The sequence below is a fragment of the Schistocerca nitens genome, chromosome 1 (assembly GCF_023898315.1).
Source record: "Schistocerca nitens isolate TAMUIC-IGC-003100 chromosome 1, iqSchNite1.1, whole genome shotgun sequence".
Lineage (NCBI taxonomy): Eukaryota > Metazoa > Arthropoda > Insecta > Orthoptera > Acrididae > Schistocerca > Schistocerca nitens.
In genome coordinates, this window is record NC_064614.1 from 207,877,911 (window position 1) to 207,888,631 (window position 10,721).

Below are 10,721 nucleotides of genomic sequence, written 5' to 3' on the forward strand. Positions count from 1 at the left end.
AAATGAGTGTAATCGATATTATTAGTATTGTCAGTGACACTGATAAATGAAGCTTACTCTGTTATCTCTCTGTGAAAATGTTTAGGTCTCTCGATCGTTTGATGTAGGGTAATTTACTCATAGTACTTTATTTGCTTCACTTTTATATAGAACAATAGGTTCGTGCAACGTCACGCTTCACGCAATGCCGACAAATACAAGTCACTGCCGTTTCCCTCGGTTGTATTGTACACTCCTGGAAATGGAAAAAAGAACACATTGACACCGGTGTGTCAGACCCACCATACTTGCTCCGGACACTGCGAGAGGGCTGTACAAGCAATGATCACACGCACGGCACAGCGGACACACCAGGAACCGCGGTGTTGGCCGTCGAATGGCGCTAGCTGCGCAGCATTTGTGCACCGCCGCCGTCAGTGTCAGCCAGTTTGCCGTGGCATACGGAGCTCCATCGCAGTCTTTAACACTGGTAGCATGCCGCGACAGCGTGGACGTGAACCGTATGTGCAGTTGACGGACTTTGAGCGAGGGCGTATAGTGGGCATGCGGGAGGCCGGGTGGACGTACCGCCGAATTGCTCAACACGTGGGGCGTGAGGTCTCCACAGTACATCGATGTTGTCGCCAGTGGTCGGCGGAAGGTGCACGTGCCCGTCGACCTGGGACCGGACCGCAGCGACGCACGGATGCACGCCAAGACCGTAGGATCCTACGCAGTGCCGTAGGGGACCGCACCGCCACTTCCCAGCAAATTAGGGACACTGTTGCTCCTGGGGTATCGGCGAGGACCATTCGCAACCGTCTCCATGAAGCTGGGCTACGGTCCCGCACACCGTTAGGCCGTCTTCCGCTCACGCCCCAACATCGTGCAGCCCGCCTCCAGTGGTGTCGCGACAGGCGTGAATGGAGGGACGAATGGAGACGTGTCGTCTTCAGCGATGAGAGTCGCTTCTGCCTTGGTGCCAATGATGGTCGTATGCGTGTTTGGCGCCGTGCAGGTGAGCGCCACAATCAGGACTGCATACGACCGAGGCACACAGGGCCAACACCCGGCATCATGGTGTGGGGAGCGATCTCCTACACTGGCCGTACACCACTGGTGATCGTCGAGGGGACACTGAATAGTGCACGGTACATCCAAACCGTCATCGAACCCATCGTTCTACCATTCCTAGACCGGCAAGGGAACTTGCTGTTCCAACAGGACAATGCACGTCCGCATGTATCCCGTGCCACCCAACGTGCTCTAGAAGGTGTAAGTCAACTACCCTGGCCAGCAAGATCTCCGGATCTGTCCCCCATTGAGCATGTTTGGGACTGGATGAAGCGTCGTCTCACGCGGTCTGCACGTCCGGCACGAACGCTGGTCCAACTGAGGCGCCAGGTGGAAATGGCATGGCAAGCCCTTCCACAGGACTACATCCAGCATCTCTACGATCGTTTCCATGGGAGAATAGCAGCCTGCATTGCTGCGAAAGGTGGATATACACTGTACTAGTGCCGACATTGTGCATGCTCTGTTGCCTGTGTCTATGTGCCTGTGGTTCTGTCAGTGTGATCATGTGATGTATCTGACCCCAGGAATGTGTCAATAAAGTTTCCCCTTCCTGGGACAATGAATTCACGGTGTTCTTATTTCAATTTCCAGGAGTGTATTTGAACCACTAAGGCAGACATGGTGCCCCATCGTGAAAACTGGGCACGCTACATGCGGGAAAGTGATCAAGAACGGATGGCCACTATTCCCAACAGTTCGTTTTCAAATTGTTTACCCCAATGAAAATTAGGTAATTCCATATTCAATGAATAGTACAACAACTGAAGTTAAAACATTACAAATCGTTTTACACACAAAACTCTTATCCGTTATTTGGCTCTTCTGCAAGGGTTTCCAAGAGCATCAATATGCCAAGAAAATACATCCGGAAAACATGGGACCCTGTTGCGATGTAAAAGGCAATTGAAGTAGTAAAGAATAATACAACGCCTTTTTCAGCAGCAGCAAAACAGTTTAATATGCCATTGTAATACGCTAAAACGAAGAGCTCTAAGGAAAAATAGGATTGCAGTTGGCAATAAAATTGTTATGGCCAGGTTAAGGGCAGTTTTCTGTGAAGAACAAGAGCAAGAAATCGTTAATTACATTTTCGAAATGGAAAAGTGATTTTATGGAATTACACTGAATGACCTATGGCGATTAGCATTCCAGTTGGCTGAGTGTAACGAAGTACCACATCGTTTCAACGCAGAGTGTGAAATGGTAAGCAAAGACTGGGTGGCGTGCTTTAGAGAACGCCATCCTAATATTAGCCTTAGGAAGGCAGACTCTATGGTTAGAGAACAACCGTTTAACAAGGTGAACGTAAACAACATTTCTGATACTCTTAAAACATTGCAAGATAAACGATTTCATCCTGATCATCGTATTTGTAATGTAGATGAAACCGGTCTTCTGACAATTCAGCCCAAGAACAGCAAAGTGTTTCCACTCTAAAGAAGACGACAAAAATGGTTCAAATGGCTCTGAGCTCTATGGTACTTAACATCTAAGGTCATCAGTCCACTAGACTTAGAACTTAAACCTAACTAACCTAAGGACATCACACACACCCATGCCCAAGGCAGTATTCGAATCTGCGATCGTAGCAGCATCGCGGTTCCGGACTGAAGCGTCTAGAACCGCTCGGCCACAACGGCCGGCAAAAGAAGACGACAAATCGGAGCAGCTACTTTAGCTGATAGAGGTTTGCTGTCGATTTCTGAAGTGTGCACACCTGCAGGAGGAAATTTCATTCCCCTTTTTGTAATCTTCCCTAGGCGAAGACTGAGGGTTGAACTTAAAAAAACGGCTGCTTCAGGAACCGAATTTGCTGCCACCCTAGCGGGTGGGTGCAGAGTGAAAGATTTTTCGACTTATTTAAACATTTTTAAAACATGCAAAGCGAACTGCTAAAGATCCAACTCTCCCCGTATTAAGAACTTAGGTTTCATTGATAAGGCCAGAGAAAATCGTAGAACTCTTATGTGTTTGCCCCCAGACTGTAGCCACAAGCTCCATACTTCGGATGTGGTTCAAAAAATGTGTATGAAATCTTATGGGACTTAACTGCTGAGGTCATCAGTCCCTAAATTATCGGATGTGGTGTTCATGTCTCCTTTTAATACCTTCTACACACAAGCTTGTGAAAAAATTCTTCTCAATAATCCAGGCAGAACTATTACACAGTTTCAAATAAGTGCACGCATGGGTGAAGCGTTTCTTCGTGCAGCCGTTCCAGTGACAGCAAGCAATGGCTCTATAACGTGTGTAATTTTCCCTCTAGACCCTAACGTGTTTACCGATGAGGACTGTACTGCAGCTGAGGTTACTGATATTCCTTTGGATAAGGACACTAATATTGTGCTTTGTCCAAATATTGCTCCTTCTTATTGCGAAACTGCTGAGTCTTCTGCAAGTGCTGGTCCCTCTGGACGCCAAACTATTGTGTCTTCTTCAAATAGGCCTACTCGTTTATTTCTTCAAATGCAGGCTGACTTCAGATTACACGACATAAGCCTTCTCCAAGATTAGGTTCCCCTCAGCGACCGACCAATGAAGAACATCTCTCTGAGTATTCAACATGTGGGTTCCACATAAGCCCAAATGATATAAAACCTTTGTCTAAGAAACAAAGTGTGCATCAAAGACAAATTCGGAATAAAAAAGGAAAGACTGCATAATTACTTCAAGCCCTTTTAAAAATTTGTTGGCCGAAGCTAAAAGAAAGAAATATGAAGAGCTTTTAATGAATAAAAAAGAAGTTCAAAGAAAAACAAACAGATAACGCCAATATTCTACAATGTAAGGCAGCACAAAATTAAAGTAAGAAGCTAAAAGTGGGCCAAAACGCTGAAAGAGTTTCTGCTAAGAAGAAACTTTTTCAAGAAGAAGTGGAAGAAGAAAATTCCACTGATGAGGAAAGTGACACAGATTGCTTTCACTGCAAGGAAGCGTTTACTAGAGCTGAAGAAAATGAAGGCTGGATAAGATATCGGAGCTGTAAAAGCAGGACTCAAGAACTGTGTGCTGGATATTATGAGGACGATGACAACTTCACTTGTGAATTTTGCACATGAGTTAATATTGTTTCTGAGTGGTTAAATTGCGAATAAATTAGACTGAAACAGTAAGCCATAGTTAGTCATTGATGTCTCTGTTCACATCATTAGAATAATTAATACTTCTCATTTGCTGACCTTTTCGTACCAACAAGTTTCTTTCTCATTTATATTATTTTTCTCCTGATAAGAATAAATGGTGTAATAAAAACTATATCTACCCACTTTTTGAAACTAAACAGTATACTTGGGAATGGTGACGAAGAACTGGTCTTTTACCCCATTATTTAGAGAAAAATGGCCACTACGTAAACATTCCGAAAAACGTTCGTGTATGTTATAAAATATACTTTCACCTTAGCTATAAACATTTTGTGTGATATCTTACAGTATGTAGATATGAGATGCATATGCCACAAGCTTCTGTTAATAGCCATAGTTTCATGAAAATTCAGTTTCACTTAGAGTGGCCACTTTGCCCCACTTTCCCCTACATGATTTCAGATTGTTTCTGACCACACTCAAAGATCAGCGTGTCCTTTGCGGTTCCTCTCCTTATAGCGGTTCTGGGAAATTTGTGTGAGACTTATTGCTACTTCTGTTGCAATGTCTTGCAGCGTAGTTTCTTGTTGACCAGTGACATTTGCATGAAAGACGTTAAATACGAGGTATGTAGTCGGGAATGCGGTGCACAAAGAGTGGCCTAACATACATTATTGCTGGTTGTGTATTATGCTTTTCTTTAACCTTCCGCGACTGCTTGGTAGCATACAAATAAAAGAAAAATGGCGGTTCGTTTCTGTGATGGCAAACTTGTAACCAGAGTGCCGTCACCAGACGGCGCGAAACTTACTGTAAATTATCCTTAGTATCAATATCAAAGTAATTCAGATAATTTTCTTCTCTCAGTTCCACTCAGCCTCGTGAGGTCAAGTGAGGTTTGAATAAAGGAGCAGCGGCATCATCGGGATTCATCTACTGGCAATAGCGGCTGGAGGGACTAGAGACCTGCTGGTCAGATATCCCACGATCACAGATCGTATTGACTTGTAAGCGGCAGTCAACCAGTCGGAACAGGCGTAAGTCCTAATTCGCGAAGGATGTTTAGTGCCAGTTTTATTTGTAATACATACAACCAGTTTCGTATAAGTCACGAAACAGCCTTGAGGTATTTTGTTGCTGGCAACTACTTTTTCTTGTTAAAGTCTTATGTATATGTGTTTCACCAACTAAGTTTCTAATCTTCGCTACCAGCAAGCAGCCGGTGACTGTGCTAATCATAATTACTTTGAATCAATTTAAGCTTCTCATGTTTGTGGTCTCTATGAGTAAATTCGTTCTGGGGGCATGTGGCCTAATTAAAGGTTTCGTATCCATGCTCCCACATAATAGTTTCTCCTTCACAGTTGTAAACTGACACGTATTTTGTAACTAAACAAAATAACTCATATAATTCTCTTCATTTCTAGAAAAATTCGAAAAGTCTATTCCTACGAAAACATTAGCAAAATGCTAATTCATTCCCAGAATCGTACGGCAATTGACGAATATAATGGCATCTTCTGTAGTCCAGACCAGAAGAGTATTCTCGTCGTCTTCCAGGACGAGAGAAATCTCCTTCCTTGACGAGTCTGCGCTGATTACACATTCCCAATGAATGCCATATGCGCATCACGGAATCCCTTATCTTAACCGAATTGACGTCAGGCAGCAATCACAGTCGGCCCTAATTCTGTACTGCGTTCGTTGAAAAAAGCGGTAAACATTGACACATCACGAAAATGCTGTGATCATATCTCTATGGAGTAGCCTCACTGAAGCTAAAACTATTGTGTTTTTACAGCTAACGCAAGCACTTTAAACAAATACTTACTAATCAACGATAAGATATTTATCACTTAATAAAGGATATGCTTGCTCTTGAAGGTATTCTCAGACTGCGTCGAGAACACGACTTTACCATACAGAACTCGGCAAGCAAGTGGCTAACCCGAGTGTCCAAACTAATTCCTCGAGTACCGCAAAAATACCCTTAAAAATCTGCCCTTATTCGAGGATGTTCCGAAAAGCAATCCCTCCAAATTTTTATACGAAAACTCTTAAAATTTTTTAAATAAAATAAACGGTCTTGAGGTTCTACATCTTTATCCAGGTGACGAACACATTTCTCCCAACGAGAGAGCAGTTTGTTGATACCGTCACTGCAGTATGTTTGACTTCGTTAACGAAGCCAACACTACCACAATGAAGTTTTCGCAGGTGTTCATTAAGTTCTGAAAAGAGATGAAAATCGTATGGGTCAACTCGGAACTGTATGGAGGATGATCCATAACTTTGAATCCAAGGCGCCATACTGTTGGACCTGTCGGAACGCTCGTGTGTAGTCTGCAATTGTTGTGCTGAAGGAGAGGGTGCATTATCGGTGAACTAACTCTTCGAACTTGAAAACTCAATTACGGAACGTTGTTTCTCACGCACCGACATAGTTACATCACACACTGCCGTGTTACACGGTACACCTCGGAGCCGTCTGGCGGCAAATACGCGTATGTAGATATGAAGAATGAGGATGGTAGAATGCTAATAACGTTCGCTTTATTTAAAAAGCTTTGAGAGTCCTCACATAAAAATTTCGAAAGCGTTAATTTTCACCGCGTCCTCGTAATTATCTCCCATGCATGCTTTTCGCTATAAGAAAAATACCTAAATCTTTGGGGGAAAGAGAAGCACATCGAGAGCTCAGATGGCAAGATCGCAGCCACTACTAAGCGAACAAGGCTCGAAGTAATATAGTTTAATTTTCAAGTGGTAGTAATAGCTGCGGCCGTCAGTGCGTGTGTGCGTGTTTGAGTGTGTATAGTCGAGACACAGCATCATCGTTCTTCTGCAATTCACCAGATACCCTACTGGCCATTAAAATTGGTACACCTCGAAGATCACGTGCTACAGACGCGAAATTTAACCGACAGGAAGAACATGCTCTGATATGCAAATCATTAGCTTTACAGAGCTTTCACACAAGGTCGGCGCCGGTGGCGACACCTACAACATGCTGACATGAGGAAAGTTTCCAACCGATTTCTCATACACAAACAGCAGTTGACCGCCGTTGCCTCGTGAAACGTTGTTGTGATGCCTCGTGTAAGAAGGAGAAATGCATACCATGTTTCCGACTTTGACAAAGGTCGGATTGTAGCCTATCGCCATTGCGGTTTATCGTATCGCGATACTGCTGCTCGCGTTGGTCGAGGTCCGATGACTGTTAGCAGAATACGGAATCGGTGGGTTCAGGAGGCTAATACGGAACGCCGTGCTGGATCCCAACGGCCTCGTATCACTAGCAGTCGAAATGACAGGCATCTTATCCGCATGGCTGTAACGGATCGTGCAGCCACGTCTCGATCCGTGAGTCAACAGATGGGGACGTTCGCAAGACAACAACCATCTGCACAAACAGTTCGACGACGTTTGCAGGAGCATGGACTGTCAGCTCGGAGACCATGGCTACGATTACCCTTGACGCTGCATCACATACAGGAGCGCCTGCGATGGTGTACTCAGCGACGAACCTGGAAGCACGAATGGCAAAACGTCATTTTTTCGGATGAATCCAGGTTCTGTTTACAGCATCATGATGAACGAATTCGTGTTTGGCGCCATCGCGGTGAACGCACATTGGAAGCGTGTATTCGTCATCGCCATACTGGCGTAACACCCAGCGTGATGGTATGGGGTGCCATTGATTACACGTTTCGGTCACCTCTTGTTCGCACTGACGGAACTTTGAACAGTGGACGTTATAGACGTTACATTTCAGATGTGTTACGACACATGGCTCTACCCTTCATTCGATCTCTGCGAAACTCTACATTTCAGCAGGATAATGCACGACCGCATGTTGCAGGTCCTGTACGGGCCTTTCTGGATACAGAAAATGTTCGAGTGCTGCCCTGGCCAACACATTCTCCGGATCTCTCACCAACTGAAAACGTCTGGTCAATGGTGGCCGAGCAACTGGTTCGTCACAATACGCCAGTCACTACTCTTGATGAATTGTGGTATCGTGTTGAAGCTGCATAGGCAGCTGTACCTGTACACGGCATCCAGGCGTATCGAGGCCGTTATTACTGCCAGAGGTGGTTGTTCTGGGTACTAATTTCGCAGGATCTATGCACCAAAATTGCGTGATAATGTAATCACATGTCATTTCTAGTACAATATATTTGTCCAGTGAATACCTGTTTATCATCTGCATTTCTTCTTTGTGTAGCAATTTTAAAGGCCAGTAGTGTAGATTCCTAGTCGTTGAGTAAATGTGCAGGTCGTCCGTTTCAAGTCAGACAAGACCGTTGTTACCTCCTGGGTACAAAACAACCCCTTTAATATCAGTGTCACGTCAGCCTTTTAGTTACCGAAACACAAATTACGGCCCTGTGTGATTCAGAGGTTCAATCAACCGGCTGTCCTAAATGAGTGAAGTGGCTCAGACATTAATATAATTGATAAGGGTCGTCAGATTCGTGGAATCTTGCCAAACATCCGGGAAAGGCTGAAGCTACACCATGTCTCTCGTAGTCGATGCATATTCGCTGACTGCTCGTGGTTCTCAACCTGAACTTGACAGAGGACTATGACAATGAGGACTGATGGGTCCTGAACTTCGCATTGTATTCGAGTCACCTCGTCAAATGCACATCCAGCACAGACAACATACGACGAGATAGAAGAGAAATAATATGACGGATATGGAAAACTACATCATGAGCTCCTTAACTGAAGAATACCAAACTGATGCCCCAGTATTTCCGTGTCTGTGGACTATGTTGTCTTAAATTTCAGACTTATACATGTTATTTTCAGAATTTTCACCACAGATAAGAGCCATTCCTACGGGAGAAGGATGATGTGACTACATGATAGCTGTCGGGTGTGTTTAAAGCTACACAGCGTGACCACAGAACGGGCACATGCTGGTTACCGCCATTTTTAGTACTCAGAGAAAGGTTGATCTGACAAAGGTCAGTTTGTGATCGGTATCGCTAATGCAAGGGGATTGCTGAAAGAATGTTGGAAGCTCCGTTGAGATCCCCAGTTTCCATGTGTCGTTTACCGTTGACAGGATACGCCACGCAACATAAACTTGTATTGTCGTGAAGTGGAGTAAACTTGGATACTGAGTGGCATTCTGTGGTGTTCAGTGATGCTTCCTCTTCTGTTTCTGGTGATCATATCCTAGGCAGAGTGTCGGTTGACGGCCTGCTGAAAGGTCCCTGGAAACAGCGATTCTCTAAACACACATTATTGTAAAGCAACTACGAGCACTAAAATGAAAAAATTAGCTCTAATTATTCAAATGATAGACATTCGAGAATAGTATTGACAGATCACACAGATACGAGGGCTGTTCAGAAAGTAAGAAACGATAGATCGCAAAATGGAAACCACAGTGAAAATCAAAACTGTTTTCCTTGAAACGGCTTGGTACACCTTCCAGCTATTTCTCTACACAGTCGCCGCTCAGACTTAGATTATGTGGATGGCATAGCTTCAGGCGAAATCTTTCGCCAGGCCCTCACACTTGGTGGGAGACGCTAATTTCTAGCCATCTTCACATTCTCACTGTGAGCTCAGAACTGAAAAGAGCGACATGATGCGATCGACACGCGTACTAGACACAGTGTCCTACGCATCTGTGCAAAGCTTCATCAGGTTTTCGCTGTATTTTCCATTTCGCGACCGATCGTTCCTTACTTTCCGAATAACCCTTGTAACATCAGACTCTAATGCTGGGCAAAGTATAAGTGTCTGAACATACAATGCACAAAACAATCCCTGCAGCTGACGACCCATGCATGTGCCAATGTTAACACCACACCATTGGCTACTGTAAATGATAAGTAATTGAAACGCTCAGCTGCCGACAGGAGTTGTTGAAATACCTCGATGGGGACAGCTGAAAATGTGTTCCCCGACCGGGTCTCGAACCCGGGATCTCCTGCTTATATGGCAGTCGCTCTATCCAGCTGAGCCACCGAGGACACAGATGAATAGCGCGACTGCAGGGACTTGTCCCGTGCACGCCTCCCGTGAGACCCACATTCCCAACTGTCCACAATCTACATACGTAATGCACCTAATAGATATTTTCCCATCGCTCATTACTCGCGCACACTAATGTGTCGATTCCCGTAAGAGTTCGAGGAACCTAACGGGAAACGACACTTTAGTATGAGCGAGTAATGAGTGGATGGGCAAATATCTATTAGGTGCATTACGTATGTAGATTGTTAACAATTCGGAATGTGGGTCCCACGGAAGGCGTGCAAGGAATAAGTCCCTGCAGTCGCGCTATTCATCTGTGTCCTCGGTGGCTCAGTTGGATAGACGCAGTCGGCATTCAGCCGTGTTACCGTGCGGACGGGCTCGGCGCGCCGGGCAGTGCTCCGCAGGTGTTGTTGTTTACCCGCTAGCGCGCGGTCGCGTAGTTGTCTTGCCGTATAGTACCTGTGCGAGGTGCCGGGGCTAGCAGTGTGTTTATCACTAAATTCTATTAGAATCCACATATGTCAATCATGCTCTAAGCCCCCCCCCCCCCCTATTCTAACTCCGACTTTTGCTGTTGCA

The 10,721-nt window shown here is 44.9% G+C and overlaps 1 non-coding gene across 1 annotated transcript; it reads right to left on the reverse strand.

Annotated features, from left to right (window-relative positions):
• Positions 1–10,061: 10,061 nt before the first annotated feature.
• On the reverse strand, positions 10,062–10,135 carry Trnai-uau (transfer RNA isoleucine (anticodon UAU)). The gene has a single exon. It is a non-coding gene; the product is annotated as a tRNA-Ile (tRNA).
• Between the last annotated feature and the right edge of the window lie 586 nt (positions 10,136–10,721).